General features: G+C 44.5%; 1 pseudogene; it reads right to left on the bottom strand.

Moving 5' to 3' along the window:
• LOC147115894 (uncharacterized) overlaps nucleotides 1-19,006 on the bottom strand; it is a 42,171-nt pseudogene that overhangs the window by 11,524 nt on the left and 11,641 nt on the right.

Below are 19,006 nucleotides of genomic sequence, written 5' to 3'. Positions count from 1 at the left end.
AGCGCTATAGAAATGCGAGTCTTTCTTCTTTCTAATGGAGGAGGAAATAAAACTGATGCAAATATTAGGTCAAAACCTCACACTTTTCCTGTGATATGATCTCATCAGGTTTTCACTGCATAAGGAAATTTAATAAATAACATACCTGACATGGAATCCATTTGATGCATTGTCAGTTTCCTTTTGTTTTGCAAAGTCTGAATTAATCTGTAAATATCCAATTATTATTTATACTGCTTTTGTGAAATATGAATAAGTAAAAAGAAAAAATTAACAGATCGACTTCTGGAATTTAAAAAGAAAACAAATAAATCCTGAAGGAAAGCTTAACTGAATTGACCCAAAACATTAAAACTGAAAATCTACTATATAATTTAGACATTTACAGTACAGAAGGATTGAGCCCATTCTGTTTGTGCTTGGTCTCTGCTACAATACATAACTAATTGCACTGCCCCAAGCTCTCCCCATATTCCTGTATCTACCTCTGTGACAAATATTTATCTATTTTTTTCCTTAAAAGATGCAATAGTTGCTATCTCAACCATTCCCTGTGGCTGAGCACAACCCACACGCCAATAACCCTCTGAATAAAGAAATTTATCTTAACCTCTCTCTTCATTCTCTTAGTGACAATTATAATTTTAATGACCCTTCATCACTGACTCCCCAACCCTGGAAATAGTCTTTCCCTGTTCACTCTATCAAAATTCATTATAATTTTAAAAACCTGTATTAAATCACTTGTTAACCTACTCTACTCCAAAATCTCAAGGCTCTCCTCAACTATAGTTTCTCATCCCTGGAACCATCCTTGTTAATCATCATTGTACATTCCCTATGTCTTTAATGTCCTTTCTACAATGAGGAGCCCAAAACTGCATAGAGTATTCTATCTGTGCCATAACCATTGTTCGGTACAAATTATTCATTACTCTTGTGCTCTATATTCCTATTTATAAAACCCCAAATGCTGTTTGCCTTTTTTATGGCTTTATTTACCTGCATTAACACTTTCAAGGTAGTACATATTTGAACCTCTAAATCTCCCTATTTATCCACGCATTTCAGCATCTTTCAATTGAGTGTGTACTCAGATTCCTTATTTTTCTGACCAAAATGTATTACCTCATACTTTTCCACATTAAATTGCATCTGCCACATGTCTGCCCATTCTGCTAGCCTGTCTATGTCTTTTACAGTCCTCCTACCTGTTTGCTAAACTCTCCACTTTATCAGAAAATGTCAAGATTGTGTTCCCTATACCCAAGTCTAAATCATCTATATACCTGTATACGGAGAACAAATGTTAGCCTAGCACTGGCCTCTGTGTCACACCACTTCCAACCTTTCTCCAATACAGGCAACATCCATTTACCTTAATTCTTTGTTTCAACCAACCTTCTATCCATGCCATTATATTTCCTCTTATATGAAATGCCTGAATTTTCTAGCAAGTCTCTTGTGAGACACTTTATCAAACATCTTCTAAAAATCCATATACACTGCATCTACTATATTGCCTTTATTTATCCAATTGGTAATTTCTTCAAAGAATGCCATTAAGGTTATCAAACACAACTAAGTGTGTACTGGTTGTCCTCGATTAACTTATGCATTTCTAAATGACCACTAATTTTATCTCGAATTATCAATTCTAAGAGTTTGAATACAACTGACGTTAGACTAACTGTTCTGTAGTTACCTATTTTATCCTTCTCTCCCTTGAACAAAGGTGTTACCACTGACCTTTCTTATTCCATTTAAAATTGGTTCATTAATGGAATAATGGGTAAATGGGTGACCAAACAGATTGTTCTACAATAGAATTAGAATTACTGGAAACCTCCTGGGTAGGACCCGTTAAAGAAATTATAATTTCATGATTACGTTTACATTTTCACATATTTGGTAGTGTAGACATATTGTAAGAGCTAAGATGAATTCAATAGAATAGAAATAAATTAATTAAAATGCATATACCTCAATGACCTTTGAATCATTAAAACAATACCACTTGTTTGTGCAAGAGTTAATGCACGAAACATAATGGCCAGTGCCATATCCACCCAAATGGTCACATATTGCAAACAGCTCATACACCACAGTACTCTGAAAAGGGATAAGAAAACAGAAAGAACATAATTAAAAATAAAAAGTCACATGATGAGCTTTTGACAAACCAAAGGAGGACCTTCATTCTAACTACATAATCAAATATATCTGACAAACTAATCAGGCCATCAATATTTTTTTTTTAAATCTAAGCTTGTTTTGAGTGGGATACTGCATTTTTATTAAAAGCTTGCTGGTGTTTCTGTTGTTAATATGATGTTGTGTAATGGAAATTGTCTGGTTAATGAGAGTACATACTTTCCCTGCAGCTGGTTATAGAGTTGCATTTGCAGCGACCTTATTTTCAGCCTGCTCTCTTTGTTAGGGAGTAGTGTTTGGTATTAGAGGGACCTAAATAAGAAAAAAAACTTGGGGGAATTTTATGCAAAGCATTCTCAGTCAATTATATGCGGGTGCGGTGGTGCAGTGGTTATGTTTCTGGACGAGTAATCCAGAGAACGGAGGCCTAGCACGCCACTCAGTTATATCAAATCAATACCAGCAGTTCAAGAAAAAGGCCCTCCAGGGCAACTAGGGAAGGCCAGTGATGCCCACATCCCAAAAATGAATGTTTTTAAAAATTGCATTGAAGGCTAACTGATGCAATTGTTATGTTTGTTAATGTAGGATCCTGTAGTTGTCCAATCCAATACCAATTCTGAAGGAAAAATAAACAGTTCTGCTATCTTCTTCCAATAAATGTATATATACATATACACGCACACAAACATACACAAAATGGGTTTATTTTCTATTTGTTTTCTAAGAGGATACTCAGAATCCAGCAATGACGAAGGGATACTGCAAGGATGGCGTATGAATAGCTGAATTTTAGAGTTTAAAGGCGTTATGGTACAGGACTAGAAATCCAGAGGTTGTGAGTTTAAATTCCACCATGGCAAGTTGTGAAATTCAATAAATCTGGTAATTTGTGGGCTAGCACCAGAAAAATAGATGGCCATAAAAGCGGCTGTATCATTGTAGAAACCCAACTGGTTCACTAATGTCCTTCAGGGAAGGGAATCTACTGCCCCTAACCAGACTGGCCTACATGTGACTCCAGTCCCACATTTTATGTCTCCTGAAAGGTTCTAGCAAACTACTCAGTCATAAAAACAATTGCGACAGAATCAGCACACTACCTCCTCAGGACAATCAGAGATGTGGCCTGGTCAGTGTTGCCCACTGATGGGAGACGATTTGCTACACAGAAATATTGAAACAGATCAATGGACTCAGAGGCAGAAGTGTAAAATGGAAAGTTTACTGAAACTGCAGGAATTGGTTTATTTAATATAATCATTTGTCATATTACAATTGAATAAGTTACTGGCAGAATTAATAAAGCTACCATTTTTTTAAAAGCACAAACCCTTTATTTTACATATATTCACCTTTTAAAGCGATTCCAATTAGATTGCAACTTAAAAATTCAAGCCATGCATAAAGTTGCAATTATGCTCAGAATTTTGACTGAAATAATTTAACTGTGGTCTCCCCCTTCAATCAAACTACCTAACTTCAATTACACAGCAACTGTGCAACCAGACAATATTATCGTTTGACTTAACACAAACAAATGGCAGCAATGTACTGCACAGTAATAGGAACTTGATGACAAAAGGTGATGGTAGATGCTACCAATCTTACCTGGGCTGCTACAGGACTCAGGTACCATTCTGCTTTGCCAGCATTCTGATTCTATGCATAACAAAGGGATAAGGTTGGAAGTTGGTTAGAAATATATTCTATCTTGTGTTCTTGTTTTTTAAGAAATGGGTTTGCATTGAATAACTGACTAGCTGGCAGATAGAAAGAACAATGACATTATTTTCTAATTGCCTTTTACACAAATAACGTAGGCCGTTTGTCCCAATTGGTCCATTGCAATATTGGACATGTTGGTGGACTGTGAAGAGCTACTGGCAATTTTAGTGAAATCAATACAACTGAAAACTAAGCAAGGTAACATTTTGGTTCATTGAGTGGCTCACCTTTATGCTTAAAAACCCCACGGAAATGAACGCGTCTCAGTAATAAACTCGAAGTTCATTAATCTATGCACATATCACCTGCTATCTCAGTACAGTAATCACAAGACAATTATATAGCAGGTGGAAATCATATTAGTGTCTTGTGACTTGTTTACTCTCCCACTCAAATTAGGTAAGCAACCACTGAAGGACATGGAACAGCAAGGCAGACATAATCAGTTATTATATAAAACAGAATACCTTGTTTTTCTTCAAAAATGCCAATGTTGCTGGAATATCTATGGAAGTATTCAGCTTTATGTAATTCATTCTGTAGGCATCATACATGAACCTTTTCAGATGCAGAGTCAGTATCTTTGGCAATTGTTCAAAATAGTATCTCTGAAAATTAAATTCATAATAAAGGAGTTGGCTGCTGTGCAAGAATAAAAACCAGTTACCCCGACATCAGTCCTCGGGAAAATGCTGGAATCCATTATTAAGGAAGTGGTAACAGGGCACTTAGAAAATCATAGTATGATTAGGCGGAGTCAACATGGTTTTATGAAAGGGAAATCTTGTTCGACAAATCTATTAGAGTTTTTTGAGGATGTAACTAGCAGGGTAGATAAAAGGGGAACCACTGGATATAGTATATTTGGATTTCCAAAAGGCATTCGATAATGTGCTACACGAAAGGTTGCTACACAAGATAAGGGCTCATGGGGTTGGGGTTAATATATTAGTCTGGATAGAGGATTGGTTAAAGGACAGAAAACAGAGTAGGAATAAACAGGTCATTTTCAGGTTGGCAGGCTGTTACTAGTGGGGTGCAGCAAGGATCAGTGCTGGGGCCTCAGCTATTTACAATCTATATTAATGACATTGTAATGTATCCAAGTTCATTTACGATACAAAGCTAGGTGGGAGAGTAAGCTGTGAGGTGGATACAAAGGCTGGGATTTTCCAGTTTCTCACCCGCACGGAGCAGGGGGACCCGGTAGACTGCGGGAAACCTGCCCATTACGTCACATTATGTGTGACGTAATGGATGGGTTCCCCACCCGGATGTCAGCCTGATTGACAGGCTGGCTTCCAGTCAGGTGGTGAACACTGACCAGGACACCACAGCAACGGGTAGGTGCTGGGTTCAGGTGGTGGTGGTGATGGGCGGGGGGGGGGGTGGGGAGGTGGGGGTCCAAGCCCGGGGGGTCCGATTCCCGACCCTGGGGTTGAGTTGTGATCCCGGGGGAGTCCGGTTCCCGACCCTGGTGGGGGCGGGGGGGGGGGGGCGGCGGGCAGGTGGCAATCACAGGAGGGGTCTGATCCCCGACCCTGGGACTGAGTCGCAATCCCGGGGGGTCCGATCACCAGTCCCGAGCTCCAGGATTCCTAGCGGCCTTCAGTTAAACCGGAACAGCAGGTTAAAGCAGAGGCTTCAAGGCCTCATTATAATATTTAAAATGACAACCCGCCTCCTGGCAGTGAGTTGGCTGTCCGCCCCCCATCATACCTGAGTAAAAGGTGAAAGTGGGCGGGTTGGGGTCGGGTTATAGATTTTTTTCTTGCCCGCCTCGAACCCACCCATTTTTTATGTGAAAATAGACCCCCAAAGAATCTGCAAAGAGATATAGACAGGTTAAGTGTGTGGGCAAAATGGTGGCAGGTGGAGTAATAATGTGGGGAAATGTGAGGTTATTCACTTTGATAGGAAGAATAGAAAACAGAATTTAAAAAAAAACGGTGAGGAACTATTAAATGTTGGTTCAGAAGGATTTGGGTGTCCTTATACATGAAACACAGAAAGTTAACATGCAGGTACAGCAAACAATTAGGAAGGCAAATAGTTTGTTGGCCTTTATTGCAAAGGAGTTGAAGTACAAGAATAAGGAAGTCTTGCTGTAATTGAGACCACATCTGGAGTATTGTGTACAGTTTTGGGGCTGGATTTTCATTCAGCAGTCGGGAAGGAGGCGGGACTACAACTTTTGGGTTTTAGTCCCGCCTCCATCAACGTCCGGCCAATCCACGCGATTTTCCCTTGATTGACCTTGTTGAGCCCGCCCAGTGGGCTCAGCAGGCCAATTAAGGGCCACCCGGCAACAGGTGATGTCACAGACTGAAATTTCATCTGTCAAGACGTGCTGACAGATGAAATATCAGTGTTTCACAGCTGTTTGAAGCTGTCAAACACTGACAGTTTGACTTCTAACCTGAGTCCTTCTACGCAGACTCAGTTAGAACTCTCGCCGGCACTGAAAGCTGAAGGCTGTCACTTATGACAGCTCGCAGCCGTTCTGCTTTCAGTGCCGGCTGAATGATGGACTCCCGAAGCCTAGAGGAAGAAAGGCTGTAAAGGTAAGTACAGGTAATTTAAACTTCTTTACACACTTTAGACACACCAAACACACTTACCTTTGCACTCATGCACCCATCACTCACCTGAACACTGACATCTCGACCCCGCCAAGTCCTTCAACCTGATGGCCCGCCTGCTCTAACCTGGCGTGGTTTGGAGCCGTCGGGAATCCCACATGACACCCTTCAAAATAGGGATTAGGCTGAAAACTGCCTGTTAACTACCTGTTAACAGGTAGTTAATTGGCACTAATCCCTTCCCGCCTTGGGTCGGCAGGTCCCAGTGCGGGGCGGGTACCCGCCTCCTTTAAAACTTACGTGGAGGCGGGTTTTGGGCGGGATGGTGTCGGAACCCCCGAATTCGGGATTTTAGCCCCCCGCACGCCTAAAAGCCTGCCTCACGGCACACTGAAAATCTAGGCCTTGGTCTCTGTACCTATGGAAGGATATATTTGTCTTAGAGGATATGCAACAAAGGTTCACTAGATTGATTCCTGGGAAGTGGGGGTTGTCCTATGATGAGAGATTGTGTAGATTGGGCCTATACTCTCTGAAGTTTAGAAGAATGAGAGATGATCTCATTGAAACATATAAGATTCTGAGAGGACTTGACAGGGCAATGTGTGTATGTGTATCTAGTGTTCTGTCCATCACCACCTGGCTATCCAACTTTTACAGGTATGATGCTGAGAGGTTGTTTCCCATGGCTGGAGAGTGTGGAACTAGGGGGCATTGTCTCAGGACAAGGGGTCGGCCATTTAGGACTGAAATGAGGAGAAATTTCTTCTCTCAGAGGGTTGTGAATCTTTGGAATTCTCTACCCCAGAGGGCTGTGGATGCTGAGTCGTTGAGAATATTCAAGGTTGAAATCGATAGACTCCAAGGAAATCAAGGGATCGGGCGGGAAAGTGGAGTTGAGGTCGATGATCGGCCATGATCTTATTGAATGGCGGAACAGGCTCGAGGGACCGTATGGCCTACTCCTATTTCTTAAAACAAATGGCTCTCGAATTATGAAAGTAGGATTTCAGTTATACCATACAATCTAGATTATAAATCACACCAGTGTATAAATCATTCTTATATGAAATAAAATAGACGTGAAACTGATTTATGACACTGAACTCAATGTGATACAGACGCCCTCCAATAAAAAACTGTGGAATTTTTGGAATCAATCCAAAGTTGAGGAGGGTACCCAAAGATAATCTCCGTTGAATACTGTTGGCCCCCAATATCCTAAGACGGGCTCTGTTCCCTGGTTTGGAAATATGTTGCAAGACATTTGCCAGACTACAAAATGCATAGCAATCAATTTCCTTAGTATCTAAATAAGTGTTTCATTCTGCAGGTTAAGGCATTACAGCCTAGAAATTACTATTGATGATAATAGTGGATGAATATTTAACCTATTCCTATGATATTCCTCTATTTTAAAATGTGCATTACCCTATTTATTTTAAATTGATTAACAATGTCCTAAAAGTAATGGACTGAGTAATGTCCTACAAGTACACGAAGCTGTTGTGGCTTGCATGTCTGAACTTCATCAATTAAGGAGAAGTAAAGGTCACATAATCCAAAATCTGCAAAGGAAGAATCATCTGACTTTATCAATGGCTTTCAATCAATCATGCTCCCCTCCCCATTATTGCCATGACTTATGCTTTAAATTAACTACTCTTTAGAAACAGCACTAGGAACAGACTAATTTGTGTAAACCTTCCCCAGATGTGTTATCATCTATTTCTGTTCTACTCCACTGAGTCTATGAAATTAAATAGTGAGCAATGAGCAATACCTCCAAAGAGGCAACTGTCACCATGTACTATCCTGAGCTCAGTGATTCCTTTTCTATCAGGTGAAAGGAAGCTGCAGTTCACATTCAGTAAATGATTAGTTTTTTAAAATCTGGACAATGTCATGAGCAACAGGTTTCATTTTAACTGTTGTTGACATACAAACTCTTGTGAAATTGTTTCCTTGAACGCATAGCTTCAGCTAGAGAAACAAAACTTACTGATTTGGTTTCAGTTTTCACATTGCAGTTGTCACAGTAGCACATGTTGGATCCATTCAAGATTTCAGCTTTCAAAAATTCTTCAAACGATTTTTCCTTTAAATAAAAAGATTAGGATTGATCTCATGAGTAATGATTGGAAAATAGACATTTGTCTGATGAAATGATTAGTAATTGTGTTTTTCTGTTGGTTGTTCAACTTTTTTTGTAAAAGATACTAGCACTAGGGAATAGAATACATTTCCACTTTCCCAAATCAGGGAAAGTTTAGGACAGCTGTAGAGGAAAGTTCTCGCTGTACTTTGCCAACAATGGGGCTCAAATTCTGCTCCTGTACGCTTCCAGCATAGGCAGGTATCTGGTGCAGGGAGGCAGAAAACCAGGACAATGTCCTTGCACCAGTTTTGTACCAGCCCTGGATTTTCTGCTGGATCTTTGCTGTAGGTACAAGAGGCATGTATTGCTCCATGGTAGAAGTCTCATTACTATCAGTATTTGAGGTATTTTGGGCTGTGTCTTGTGTGCCCTGGAAATTCTGATGTTTTGAGCCGTTGGTTGAAACTCATCCAGGTGCACCATAAAGAATTTAAGCTGAGGGCAGGCCTGTTGGTACACAGCCACCTCAAGTGCCTCCCTGTACCTCTTAAAGCCGTATTGCACATATTAATATAGTAGACCTTTCTTAACAGAAACACCTCAACAGTGAGCAGAATTTCCCCTTTTTATCGGTCTTGCTGCAAACAACGCATTAGAAAACAATGTGTGCCTGAGCAAATGTTCCCTTTAAAAAATCTTTTCATCGTGCCTGTGACCAAGCTTGTATAATATTAATGTCCATGAAAGGAACCTTCTGAATTTCCAATGAATAAGAGTTTGAAAAGTTTCAGCTTGTAGAATAAAGCCGAGGCAAAAATCTGTGCAATTGAAATTCAGCTGCTGTTCCTGCACAACATATTTTCCCTCTTATTCCTCAGCTCAAGCCATTGAATTATCAACCCCGATATTTACTGGGGCAGAGTTTCAGAGCAGGTGGGAGGAGTTATGGTCGGGTATTGCCCTCCAGTTGGTTTTATATATATATTACTTTGTAGCTTTCTTCTGTCAGACTAATTTTGAAGCATTGTTATTTTGTCTTTTTCAGTTCCAGTTACTTGACCCCTGTTACCACCTACCAGTCATGGGTGTTTGTTTGTCCAACAGCTCCTGCTGGTAAGAGGACATTCCTTTGGAATTCCTCTTTTTCTCTGGGGAGCTGGAGGAGAAGGAGGGCTACCCCATATGATTTATCAGACTTGTACTTAAGGCTGGTAGCACAGACCCACTATTACCCAGACACTCTGATCCACAGATGCCGTCAGACCTTCTTGGGCACATCATAGCGGACTTGATGAAGAGGCTGCTCCCCAGGTTGAGACTGAGTGCTCAAGGTGGTATCTGGTTGTCCTAGCATAAAAGTGGACTTGAGAGGTTGGTAGTTGAAGGAGACATGCAGAGTGACATACCTGAGCACAACCTGCATCCAACCTGAGTGTCAGTAAGAATTTGTGCATCATGAAGCCAGATAGTTTTTGAAATTAGTTGAGGTAATCAGGGACAAGAACTCTGAGTGTTCCTCTCACTAGTATCTGGTTTACAAATTCAACATTGCATCATTGAACCATCCTCCTGAGATATGGATATGTACAGATGCAAAGAATGAACTGCTATGCCATGTGACGAGTACATGCGGAACAGGCAACACTTTGCAGCAAGCAATCTTTGGGCCATTCACAAGATACAAGTTGTTGTGTGCTGTTCACTTGACAGATTCCTTTCTACACTGTCTTCTTCTTCATCTGGCCCCATATTCCACATGTACAGTACACGCATGGAGCCTGCTTATCACCTGTGACCTCTGGTGGTCTTGTGACCTCTGGACAGGATGCCCTGCAATGCCAAATTTGGCAACCCACTGCAGGCAGCTGCATGTCCATTTAGCCATCTCTGAAATAGGGCAGCAGGGGCTGTTCTACTCAGTCACTTGCTCACAGTATGAGTTTTATGGTTCCACATTGGGTTTCCTTTCGCTTGATTTATGGCTGACACTGGTCTCCTTTCCACCCCCTCGCACTCCCCACCCACAAGCCTTGGCCAAGGTCCACCAATATCTGAAATTGATTTTGAAGCTTGATAGTGCTGAAATAAATATTTGGCACCACTTGCAGACATTTAACTCTGTTGGAATTTCCCATAAAGGCCAGGAAGAGGTATAAACACAGCAGAAATGGGTCCAATATTCTCCCCCACAATCCCCACCCATGCCCAGACTGTACTAATGCTACATCCAAAAAGAATTTTTAAGCCACAATCATTGACCCAGACAGTGTCAATAAATTTGTCCTTTCAGCAGCATGTTAATGCAGCTGCCTCATCACTGTAGAATTTGCTTGGAAAAACTAGAAAAGCAAATATGCTGATAATGAATATATAGCATCTGTAGTGGCATCTATAGTGTATCATAGAATGATATGCAGAAGGGGTGAAGAAGTGAGTATGGGAAAAGAGAGTGGGAAGAGGTGACATAGAGGGCAACATGTGACTTCACATTTATTAGATCCATGATTCTTAGGGTATGATGTTTCCCAATAACTACACGGAGGCTGTAACTTAACAATCAACAGGTGTTTACTGGAGTAGGGTAGTCTCAAGAGTGCAGTACAGAGGCATGCTCAAAGCTTATATACAGGTGTGGTCACTGCCGGTACTACAGTATACGGGAGCTGTAAAAGTAGTTCTCTCTTAAAGGTACATACACTACAATTCCTCCCCTTTTAGATTAGCAGTAACCATAATATTCAAATAACAATTAACACTTTAACATGCACATTAAACAGAAATAGTCCATTTATAGATTCAGTCTTTGGGGCGGCTTCCTGATCCTTTCTGGATAGCGCCTTTCCTGAGGTTCTTGTTCTTGGTGCGGAGGCGATTCTGGCCCCCTTTCGTCGGTTAATTCATCAGTTTCCACTGCTACTGTTTCTGAGGTAGATGCTACCGGTATGTCGGGTTCATCCCCAGGTACGCGAGACATGGGGTTGACTCGTTCCTGTGACGCTAAGATCTGGTCGACGTGGCGTCTCACAATGTTCTCCCCGACATCCACTGTGTACATTAATGGCCCCTGCCGTGTGCATATCATTCCGGGTTGCCATTTCTCTGTTCGGTAGTCACGGGCCAAGACTGGTTGTCCTACATTGAAGCTCCTTGTCGGTTTCTCATTGATGTGCTGGAATTGTTTATCCTCAACATTTCTTTGCACATTTGGCCTGAGCAAATCCAGATGAGATCTCAACCTTCGGTTAAAGAACATCATGGCCGGGGTCTGGTTGGTAACTGCATGTGTCGCATTTCTGTAGGCTAACAGGAAATTGTCCACCTTATGCTGTAATGGAATTTCATCATCGCACATGGCCTTTATCGCCTTTTTAAAGGTTTGTACGAACCTCTCAGCCAATCCATTTGTGGCTGGATGATACTGGATGTGTAATGCCTTACCCCATTCCTTTTCATAAATTTTCGAAACTCTTTGGACACAAACTGTGGTCCATTATCAGAGCAAATCTGCTCTGGCAAGCCGTTCCTGGCAAATATGGTCCGTAGGACTGCAATCATTTTCTCTGTAGTGGTTGAGGACATTTTTATCACCTCAGGCCATTTCGAGTGAGCATCCACTGCTATTAAGAACATTGAGTCCATAAATGGACCAGCAAAATCAATATGCACCCATTGCCATGGAGAGGAGGGCCACTCCCATGGGTGTAGAGGGGCATGTGGTGGTGCATTTTGGACCTTCTGGCATCCTGAGCAGCTCTTGGTTAGGTCCTCGATTTGTTGATCGATCCCCGGCCACCACACATAAGCCCTAGCAAGGCTTTTGATTTTCACCCCTCCCAGATGACCTTCGTGAAGCTCATTTAGCACTCTTTCCCTTAACTTGGGTGGAATTACCACTCGGGATCCACACATCACTGTCCCCTGGCATACTGACAGCTGTTCTCTTCTGGATGAGAATGCTGGCAACAGTGAGTCACCATGTGTTGGCCATCCCCTCACCGTCAAATCATATACCCGAGACAGTGTCGGATCATTGCGGGTCTCCTTCTCTATATCCGCGTTAGTTACTGGCAATCGTTCAATTATTGACGAATAAAATATCTCGACAGGGTCCACTGCTGGTGCTTCCTCCACAGTAGGCAGTGGCAGGCATGACAGCCCATCAGCGTTTCCATGCTGTTTCGTGCCTTTATATTCTATTTCATATTGGTGCGCCCCTAGAAAAAGGGACCATCTTTCTAACCGTTGTGCAGTCATCACCGAAACGCCCTTCTTTGGATTAAAGATGGGGACCAGTGGTTGGTGGTCAGTCAGCAAGGTGAACTTCTGCCCATGCAGATAGTGGTTGCATTTTTTTACTCCCCATATTAGGCTGAGGGCCTCCCTGTCAATCTGGGCGTAGTTGCGCTCGGCTGAGGTTAGCGACCGAGACGCAAAGGCAACTGGCCTCTCCAACCCGTCTGGGAATTTGTGCGACAGCACCGCTCCAATACCATAGGGTGATGCATCACATGCCAAACGAATTGGTAGTGCCGGGTTGAAATGGGCCAACACCTCTTTTGATGTGATCAATTCTTTGCACTTCTGGAAAGCTCGTTTACATTCGTCATTCCACTTCCATGGTACCCCCGTTTGCAGCAGGGTGTTCAGTGGGTGTAATACTGTAGACAAATTTGGTAAGAACTTATGGTAGTAGTTCACCAGCCCGAGGAACGACCTCAGTTGTGACACATTTTCCGGTGCTGGAGCCTTGACTACTGCCTCAATCTTTTCAGGGGACTTATGTAGCCCCTCTTCATCAATAACGTGGCCACAATACGAGATCTGCTTCTGGAAAAACTCGCACTTGTGGCGATTAGCTCATAGCCCATATTCCTTTAATCTAGTGAGCACCTTCTCCAGGTTGGCGAGGTGATCACTGTCATTTTCGCCCGTGGCCAGGATATCATCCAAATAACACTGGGTCCCTGGAATCCCTTGCAGGACTTGATCCATCGCCCTTTGCCAAATAGCCGGAGCTGATGCTACCCCGAACACCAGCCAGTTGTATTGGCAGAGACCTTTATGAGTGTTGATCGTGAGGTATTGTTTCGAGGCTTCTTCTACCTCCATTTGCAAGTATGCCTGGGCTAGATCAATTTTGGTGAAGCGTTTACCTCCAGATAGCGAGGCGAAAATATCCTCAATCCGTGGAAGTGGATATTGTACCGTGTGAAGGACTGGGTTCACTGTCACCTTAAAATCCCCACAGATGCAGACCTTCTTTGGTTCCCCAGGCGTATTACTCAACGACCTCTTCATTACAGGAACGATGGGTGTAGCCCACTCGCTCCAGTCTACTTTGGACAGTACTCCTGAACGTTCCAACCCTTCCAGCTCTGCTTCGACGGCTGGTCGGATCGCATAGGCACTGGTCTGGCCTTAAGAAACTTTGGGCTTGCATTTTCCTCTATTTTACTCGTTGCTGTTATGCCTTTTAGTGTTCCGAGTCCCTCCTGGAACACTTCTTGTGCGTCAGTTAGCATTTTTGACAGTCGTCCAGGTGTGACGTCGTCATCCTTTATGGCCTCAACCTTCAGTGCCTGTATGGAATGCCAATCTAATTGTATCTTCCGGATCCATTCACGTCCTAGTAGTGGTGGTCCTCCCTCTGGCAATACGTATAGGTCCATTTTAGGTATTTCCTGGCCTTTGTATATCACTTTCACCCTTATTTTTCCTTTGGGGTAGACTTTTTGCCCCGTGTACGTCTTCAAGACAATCTCTGTAGCTTTCAAGGGTATATGTGAAAATAGCCGCTTGTAGTCCCTTTGGTTTATGACTGTTAGGGCTGATCCTGTGTCCATTTCCTTTTTCACTTGGACTCCGTCTATCTTGAGTGTGACCCAGATAGTCTGGTGATCCTCCATTTTGGTTACCTTATGTAGTTTCAGACAACCCAGCTCCTTGCTTCCGGAGTCTGTATCACTTTTCTGTTCATCTGAACTACTGTCCATCACCTTATGTACCTTTTTGTACTTTACCTGTGGAGATTTCTTGCTGTTGGTTTTCTTCCCTGACTTGCAGACTCTTGCTATGTGTCCTGCTTTTCCACACTGTCTGCACACTTGGTCCTTGAACCAACAATCCTTCTGGTCATGTGTTGTTCTGCCACAGCGATAACACTTCCCTGCTCCATATGACATTTCATTGGTACCATATTCTTGCGGTCTCCGTTGTATCTCTGCAGCGCCCCTTGCGGCTGCTTCGTGTGATACTGCCATGCTGAAAGCCTTGTCCAGCGTAAGATCCTTTTCTGATAGAAGCCCTTTCTGGGTTCCTTCGCTTTGAAGCCCACACAAAAACTTGTCCCTTAATGTATCTGCTAGTCCCACTCCAAACTGGCAGTGTTTCGATAGCTTGCGCAGTTCCGTTAAGTACTCAGCATTACTTTCATCTTTATGCTGGTTCCTTTTGTGGAACTTAAATCTTTCTGCTATCAGCAGCGGTGTGGGGTTTAAGTGGTCCTGTAGGATTTCTACTATGCTTTCGAAATTCTTATCCACGGGCTTCTCTGGGGCTATTAGGTTTCGCAGTAAGCCATAAGCTTTTGCACCCATGGAATTTAACAAAACCAGTGCTTTCCTAGCATCTGGCATTTCATTCACCTGGCAGTACACCTCAATGCGTTCCACATATGTCACCCAATCTTCGACTTCATTGTCGAACGTAGAGATACTGCCACTCTTCGGCATCCCTGGGTGTGATTTAACTGTCAAAAATGGCGTCTCCCGCGCTCTCCCTTCTTCTCCGCTGGCACAAAATGGCGTCCCCCGCGCTTTCCTTTCTTCCCGCGCTCGCCCTTCTTCTCCGCTGCGGCTTCTAAAAATGGCGTCTCCCGTGCTCTCCCTTCTTCTCCGCAGCTCAATGGCGTCTCCCGCGCTCTCCCTTCTTCTCCCCGCAGACACTGTTCAGCCCTTGAGCCCTGGCTGTGCTCTGCGCGTCTTCCTGTGCGCCTTTCCCGTTTCTGCCGCTCGGTCCTGAACCCGGCTGCTGTTTTACCCTCTCTCTCTCTGTTATGTTTTTCCTCAACGCCGCTCGGTTTTCAACCCCCGGCTGTGCCCTGTGCGCTTCACCCTCTCTCTTACCCCATCGACGCTGCTCGGCTTTTTCTCTGCCGTCGGTCGGCTCGAGCCGCCGCTGTTCGGGAAGGGTGTGTGCTGTACCTGTTGCCAGTCTGTTGCTGGATCGTCGTGGCTGGGGAACCAAGCCCGGCTCTCAAGAGCCTCCTCTGCGATGTTCACTCTCTGCCGGACGACTGGGCGGTTGCTCGTGGTTGACGCCCGTGCTTCTGGCCTCGACTTTCTTCCACCGCCCTCCGGAGCGAATCCTTGAAGGGAAATGCAGAGTTGCAGGTGGATTCGAATCGACCTCGTCGCCACTATTAGATCCGTGATTCTTAGGGTATGATGTTTCCCAATAACTACACGGAGGCTGTAACTTAACAATCAACAGGTGTTTACTGGAGTAGGGTAGTCTCAAGACTGCAGTACAGAGGCATGCTCAAAGCTTATATACAGGTGTGGTCACTGCCGATACTACAGTATACAGGAGCTGTAAAAGTAGTTTTCTCTTAAAGGTACATACACTACAACATTGATAAGGCATGTTAGGTTCTCAATGAATAAAAAGTTATTGAAAATGCAGTGAAGCTTTGTCGGTATGGGCAATGTCTGCATAAATAGCAACTTTCACTGACAGACATTTTACAAGCTTCATTGACAGGGGGGAATTTTAACCTAAAAAAAGGGTGGGTTTGGAGCACAGAGGTAGTTAAATTGTTAAAAATGAGATTCCGGCCTGAACCCGCCCCCAACCCACCCACTTCCGGTTTGGACGGGGGCGGGAGACCAGCCCACTCCCAGGAGGCAGAACGTAAATTTAAATATTATAATGAGGCTGGAAGCCTATTTTTTAACTTCCATTTTGTTTTTAACTGCATGTGGACGGGTTTCACACAATTTGGAAAACCCTGCCATTAAAGTGAGGTGGGAACTGGTGGATCCAGGAGGTAAGTGGCTTTATACCTACCTCCTGGATCCAGAGACCCTGCCTAACCAATCCACGATCGGAGATCCACCTCCCTGGCCTCCGATCACCCCCCCAGGCCTCCCCCCCACCCCGCCCCCCAGTCCTCCCCCTCACCCCGCCCCGCCCCCCCCAGGCCTCCCCCCCACCCTGCCCCCCCAGGCCTCCCCCCCACCCCGCCGCGCCCCACCCAGGCCTCCCCCCCACCCCGCCCCACCCCCCCAGGCCTCCCCCTCCACCCCCCCAGGCTTCCCCCTCCATCCCCAACGAAGATGCTGAGGTCGGCCACGGTCCTCCAGTGGCTGGCCCTGATCTCTTCTCTTCACTCTCCCCCCACCATCTCTGCCCGACCGTCCCTCCCCCGATGCTTTCCCCGGCCCTGATTCCCGGTCCTCTCTTCACCGCCCCCCCCCCGCCAACAATGATCGTTTGCCTGGCTCGATCGCTGGTCCTCTCTTCCCTCCTCCTGGATCCATTGCCCAGCCCCGGGTCCACATGTGAACCCTCTCTATTTGTTCTGTGCGGCCGCAGGCCTACCCGCCCGCAGCCAGCCAGTCTCTCAATCTGGCTGGCTGCGGGCAGGAAACCGAGGCCTCACATGCAAATCATGTGAGGCCTTGGGAAACCTGGCCTCCTAGGTTTCCCAACCGCATCGGAGCCCGCACACCCCCAACCCGCCGTCCTCCTGAAAATTGCAGCCTATAAAAGAGACCAGTAACATTATTACTCACCACAGAACAACCGAAGCGCTGAATGGGTAAAGGAATGTCCAAAAGTAAACTTTCTTCTGAGCTTTCTGTATGGCATTTCAGGCACATCAGGGAATGAGTCACTTTACTCTGGTACAACTGCAAACAAATATTTGGAAAGACTTTCTTTATAATCTGGATTAAGAATTGTCAAATAAATCTGCACTCTGTACTAGTGCCTGGCACTCCTCACTAAATCTATTTTTGTAAGTATTGGTTTATTTTGCCATTTTAATCTTTCCCCACTCCTCTAGAAGGGATCTGATCCCACAGGCAACAGCAGACCTTGGTACCTTACCCAAGTAATCATCCTTCACCGGTGAGCCTAGAGAGTGAGTGTTGTGAGGCTATTGAACCATTTGGAGAGGCATCATAGCCAGACCTCATCTCGTTCTCACCCAACATCCACACCAGCAGTCAAGCGGATTATTTGTTGCAGTTATACTGGTGCATGTTTGTGGTGTCGATAGTAGCCATGGTGTGGAGATGTCGGTGTTGGACTGGGATGGACAAATGTAAGAAGTCACACACCAGGTTATAGTCCAACAGCTTTATTTGAAATCACAAGCTTTCGGAGCGCTGCTCCTTCATCAGGTGAAGTGGAGAAATGCATAAAGACACAGCTTATATAGTCAGAGAATAATGTCAGATGTTTACAGGTAATCTTTCCAACTGCCATTTATCACACCTCGGCAGAGAGATAATCACAGCAATCAAAGGTGTGAATGGTGTCCAAACAGGTCAGTCAGGAAAACATTACATCAAAGAACAATGAGGTGGGGTCACAAGGGGTCAAATGTTGCAGATGTTGGGGTCTGTATGAAAAACAAAAAAACAGACAAAAAACATTTTTTCTGCTGGAAACCACAGCAGGTCCAGCCGCATCTGTGTAGAGAGAACAAGCCAATGACGACTCGAGTCTGGATGACCCTACGTCAGGTGGGGTTACATGTAGCGTGACATGAACCCAAGATCCTGGTTGAGGCCGTCCTCATGGGTGCGGAACTTGGCTATCAGGTTCTGCTCGACGATTTTGCATTGTCGTGTGTCTCGAAGGCCGCCTTGGAGAATGCTTACCCGAAGATCAGAGGCTGAATGTCCTTGACTGCTGAAGTGTTCCCCGACTGGGAGGGAACACTCCTGCCTGGCGATTGTTGCGTGGTGTCCGTTGTCGCAGTGTCTGCATGGTCTTGCCAATGTACCATGCTCCGGGGCATCCTTTCCTGCAATGTATGAGGTAGACAACGTTGGCTGAGTCACATGAGTATGTACCATGTACCTGGTGGGCGGTGCCCTCACGTGTGATGATGGTATCTGTGTTGATGATCTGGCATGTCTTGCAGAGGTTGCTGTGGCAGGGTTGTGTGGTGTCGTGGTCGCTGTTCTCCTGAAAGCTGGGTAATTTGCTGCGAACGATGGTCTGTTTGAGGTTAGGCGGCTGTTTGAAGGCGAGTAGTGGAGGCATGGGGATAGCCTTAGCGAGGTGTTCGTCATCATCGATGACATGTTGAAGGCTGCGAAGAACATGGCGTAGTTTCTCCGCTCTGGGGAAGTACTGGACGATGAAGGGTACTCTGTTGGTTGTGTCCCGTGTTTGTCTTCTGAGGAGGTCTATGCGATTTTTCTCTGTG

The sequence above is a fragment of the Somniosus microcephalus genome, chromosome 6 (assembly GCF_052327205.1).
Source record: "Somniosus microcephalus isolate GS21.2 chromosome 6, FLI_Smic_1.0, whole genome shotgun sequence".
In the NCBI taxonomy this organism is placed as follows: domain Eukaryota; kingdom Metazoa; phylum Chordata; class Chondrichthyes; order Squaliformes; family Somniosidae; genus Somniosus; species Somniosus microcephalus.
Note: the sequence above shows the minus strand (reverse complement) of the source record. Positions and strands in the feature narration are given on the sequence as shown.